The 5,001-nt window shown below is 50.3% G+C and overlaps 1 protein-coding gene across 1 annotated transcript in view; it reads left to right on the forward strand.

The window, feature by feature from the left end:
• The first annotated feature begins 1,966 nt into the window (after nucleotides 1–1,966).
• LOC102375070 (structural maintenance of chromosomes protein 6) overlaps nucleotides 1,967–5,001 on the forward strand; it is a 63,382-nt gene continuing 60,347 nt past the window's right edge. Inside the window, exons 1-2 of the mRNA XM_014522235.2 lie at nucleotides 1,967–2,117; nucleotides 2,869–2,937. The gene's annotated coding sequence lies outside the window, so the exon portion shown is untranslated. The remainder of the gene's footprint in view (nucleotides 2,118–2,868; nucleotides 2,938–5,001) is intronic.

Here is a 5,001-nt window from a genome sequence, read left to right on the forward strand (position 1 = left end):
CTCCTGCTACAATATTAAATTTGATTATGTTATGGTTGCTATTATGGAGTAGCTCACCAACAGATATTTGGGATTAGGTCTAGTATCGCTTCTTCTCTTGTGGGTTCCAAGATGAGTTGTTCTAAAAAGCAGTCATTTATCATATCCAGAAATGTCATGTCCACATTTCACCATGATGATTTACCCAATTTACGTGAGAATAGTTGAAGTCACCCATTATTATTGTCCCATTTTAGCTGCTTCTGTACTCTCCCTGAATGTTTCATAATTAGCTTCACCTTCCAGGTAGTACAATCCTAGTACTATATTCTTTTTATTCAGGTACAGAATGTCTACACGCAGCAATTCTATGGTATTTTTTCTTTGAGGTAAAATTTTTTAAGGTAAGATACTGTTTCTGTCCATACTAGGGTGGGCAATTATTTGGGCTGGAGGGCCACTTAACAAGTTGTGGGGAGCTGTTGAGGGCCACACACACACAAACACACACATGCGCACATGCATGCTTGCGTGCATTCCCTGCAGCCAGGCCAGGGTTGGTGCCAAAGCAGCAGCAGGACTGGAAGCATAAATCCGCCCAGGTCTGTAGCATGCCCTGGACCACTGACTGCCCCCCACCTCGCCCTGCTCAGAGCTGGCACCTGCCGCCCACATCTGCAAGGGATTGAGCCTGGCTGGGGGCCTCCGTGCTGTCCTGCCCCATCATCAGAGCTCCTGGTGTGTGTACAACCCCCTCTTCCCTGACCCCACGGCTCCTAGGAACCGTGATAGAGGGGCAGGATGGGACAGTGCAGAGGTTCGCAGCTAGGCTCCATCCCCCATGGGCAGAGGGTGGCCTCTGCTGGCACTGTGGGGGGACACTGGGTGGAAGCAACTCCACTCACCCCCCTGGGACCTTGCCAGAGTGGGGCAGACAGGCAGGGCTGCTTCCACCCGGCATCACCCGCGGCACCTGGGAGATGCAATCTGGCTCAGCAGATCCTGGGTGAAAGCAGCTCACCCACTTGCCCATCTGGCACCATGCAGCAGCTTAGGAGATGGAGTCCAGGGCCTGCAGGGCCACACTCCCATCTTCCAGGCGCTGCAGGAAGGAAAGCAGTCCTTCCTACTTGGTACTGCGTGGCAATATGCACTTGGGCCCCAGCAAGCTGCACTTGGGCCCTGGGTACCCTGGGCAAGCTGCACTTGGGCCCCAGCTTCTCTGGCATCATGTGGTGCCGGGCAAGCAGACAGGACTGCTTCTGCCCAGCGATCCCTGCAGCAGTGGGAGACGGAGCCCTGCAGGCCCAGGGCAGCCCAGACTCCCTCCCAGGCTGCTGTGTGGTGCCAGACAGGCACGTGGGCAGGGCTGCTTCCCCCAGTGTCCCCATGGCACCAGCCACCTGCCAGCAGAAGCAGGGCCTGAACATGGCTTGCTGCCACCCATAAGCCAGATATAATTAACTGGCAAGCCGCATCCAGCCTGCAAACCATATTTTGCCCTCCCAATCTACACAGCCCGTCACGTCTGGATGCTTCATTTTGCTGGGATCCTTTGACCCCAACTGACTTCCTGCCCCTGGGGCAGGGGGGCTGGACCCGAGGTCCCTTCCAGCCCCAACGCCTATGAAATCTTCGAAACACACTGTGACGCTCCTCCACCTGAGCCTTTATTTAAAAATCCTGTTGACAACTGTTCTGAAATTGCCCTGAGCCGCGTCACTGTTGTTAAATGATTTTAGATGTAGTCCTTGAAATTACCGAGATATTTGTCACAATGAGATTTTTTGAATTTCTTACCCATGTCCAATTATTGACCACGCACACACCATGGTCCATGTACACTCTACAGAGAGTACAAAAAATAAAAGAGTGCCGGAGTTCATGTACTGGAAAAACAAAGCCCTACCGCACACAGCGAGCAGCGCGGGAAGAGGGAATCCGCGAGGCTTTTCCCGCCACCCTCCACGGCTTTCGGAGACGGCCCCGGAAGCGGCGGCGCGGCGCATGCGCAGGGAGAGGCACGAAGCCGAGCGCTGCCCTGTACTGCCCGCGGGGCCGGCGCGCGTAGAACTTTAGAACGGGAAACGCCGAACGTGGAACGCAGCTGGTTTGAACTGCAACGGCGGCGCCGGGAGGTGAGGGCGCGGGGTAAGGGGTGGGGTGGGTTTCCTCCTCGCGCTGCCACTGTCCCCCCCGCGCTCTTTCGCGCGATCCGAGTTGCCGGGAACATCTACCCGCTCCCGGGCCCCGCCTCGCCTCGCCTCGCCTCGCCCCGCCTTTATGGCGCGATTGGGCAGCGAGCGGCGCTGAGTGTAACGTGTGACAGCGGCCTCTTCGCAGTCCTGCTTCATTCCGCTCCGCTCCAGCCCTCGGTGCCTGTGGGTGCCGGAGCGGGCGCGGGGTGGTGAAACCCATCAGGACTGGTGGCAGAGGTAATTGCTTTTATTAGACCACCTAAGTAAGTTTTTGCAAAAGAAAAAAAGATCTTTAATGGCAAGCTTTCGGGCGCAAGCATCCGTCGGGCGTGGGAGAAAAGATGGTAACAGTTGTCCTGGGTAGAAATGTATCCAAGTTGTGGCCCTGTTGGTCTAGAGGAAAAAGCAATTGGGGCTCGTGGACAGAGCTTTTAGTAGACCAATGAGATTTTTGCCAAAAAAAAAAAAATAATATATATATTATCTATAGATAGATATAGATATATTTAATAGCAAGCTGTTCAGGCACAAATTTGTTTTGGCAAAAAGTCTTGTTGGTCTAATAAAAGATACCACCTCTGTCCATGAACCCTGACTGCTTTTTCCTCTAGACCAACACTGCTACAACCTGGATACCTGACACATGGAAGATATCGAATTTTAGCCTGTTTTTTTTTTTTTTTAAATGCAGACTTCGTATTTTCCCAAGAACAACTTTGACCACCCGAAAGCCGAGATCGTGTGCCTGCCTTTGTCTAAGGTAATTTGAATCATCACAGCCTCACAGGAGAGCTGAGGCTCCTTACCAGCTAAGAACAGCTGCCCAAAGGGTTTTGCCATCTATTGACCCCTCTGTGAAATCCTATGAAATATGAGCTGTCATTTCTACCCAGGAGACCTTTACGATCTTTTCTCTGATGCCTGATGAAGGGTGTTTGTGCCCGAAAACTTGGATATTAGGAACAACTTTCTGAGGAGGAGGGAGGTGAAGCACTACCCAGAGAGGTGGTGGAAACTTCATCCTTGGAGGCTTTTAAGACCCAACTAGACAGAGCTTGGGCTGGGATAATCTAGTTGGGGATGGTCCTGCTTTGAGCAGGGGGTTAGATTAGGCCAGTAGTTCTCAAACTTTTTTTGTACCGAGACCCATTTGTAAACATTGTTGGCCAGTCCCGACCCAGTGCCCCTCACTTCTGACCTGCTGCCCCTGCCCCGCGGTGTGTGTGGGGCATGGGGGGGCCCGAAGCAGCCCCTTGCAAGGCTGAAGCTCTGCCAGCCTCCCAGGGAAAAACCGCAATTTCCCATGTTTTTCTCCTTTACAGGAGAATCCATTTTTAAAGTTTGTTCACAACCCTTTCATATATTTTTTGTGACCCACTTTTGGGTCATGACGCACAGGTTGAGAAACGCTGGGCTAGATGGCCTGAGGTCCCTTCCAGCCAACATTTTCTAATGACTTGATATCAAATAAGCTTACTTAAATAGTATAATTGTTTGAAGAATTGTACTGTCATTGGAAAATGCAACTTTACTAAATTATTAGAACAAATCCTACAACTAACCTTCTGCTATATTTCACATTTTGCTTTTTTTTCCCCCTCCTTGCAAGTAAAGAAGCTTACAGATTATTTACATTCATTTTTTGTTTGTTTTACTTATCAAAATAACATGATTAAGAAATAAGCCTTCAGATTACATTTTACTAAGTATCTCTATTCGAAGAGTACTTGCTACTAGCTTGTGAATCATAATGTCTGTTATTCTTGGTAACAGTAAGAGTCGGCTCTTGAAATGACTGATGAAGTCAGGAGTAAAATTCCTGTGTCTCTAGTGAAAGGAGATGTGATTCACTGAATCATATATCTTCAAAGACTTGTATTCGATTGAAATTTGCTATGTGTGTTTTCTAAAATAATAGATTTTGCATTTCTGAAAAGAATGCCGGTGCCCTTGTTACATCGGCATTGCCTGCCACATACTTGTGCTGCTCATTCTGTATTTTTTATCTAAAAGTACACCTAAACAGTTTTTATTGCAGTGTTCTCTCCTGTAGAGAGAACTGAGTGCTCTTAGTGTCTGGTGATTTCAGTGGGAGTTTGGGGCTCTTCACCTTGTATGGTTAGGCCTTTCTTTTTCTGGAAGCCCCTCCCCCAAATTGTATTTATTCAAGGCAAAAACAAGCAATTCCCCACCATATAATGGAGTGAGGGAAGGGGGGAACAAGGCCCTTGTCTTGGAATGGAGTATGAGGCTGTGAGGGGCAGGCAGCTGCTGCAGCTGTGGACCCCGCTCCCCATCCGCCCCCCAGCCTCAGGTGCCTTGCCTCCTCTTCCTCTCACTTCTACCCCCCCCACAACTTACTCTTAGATTCTTGTTCTGGCCTCACTCCAGCCTGGGGCATGGAGCAGGAGTGCTGCAGTCCCAGCCTGGCCTGGTAGTTGTGGTGGCAGGGCTGTTGCTAGAGCCAAGCAGGGTTGCCGGCGGGAGGAAGGAACGACAGGTAACAAAATCGTTTAACAACAGTGACACAGCTCAGGGCAATTTCAGAACAGTTGTCAACAGGATTTTTAAATAAAGGCTCAGGTGGAGGAGCCTCACGGTATGTTTTGAAGAGGCAGCAGGGCAGGGAGATGGTGTGGGGGTGGGGCCAGGTGGTTGAAGGTTGCAGGAAGGGTAGAGGCAGTGGGGGGCCTGAGGGTGTGAGGTGGAAGCTTTTTATTTTGCAGTAGGTTTGCACGTGTAGCTGGTCAGTTAATGGCACAATAATTGTCATGTGTAGAGGGGGGCCAAAGCTGTTAGGAGCTTGCTCATCCTTCTTGCTTAT

This window comes from Alligator sinensis, unplaced genomic scaffold, assembly GCF_000455745.1.
Source record: "Alligator sinensis unplaced genomic scaffold, ASM45574v1 scaffold870_1, whole genome shotgun sequence".
Taxonomy (NCBI): Eukaryota; Metazoa; Chordata; order Crocodylia; family Alligatoridae; genus Alligator; species Alligator sinensis.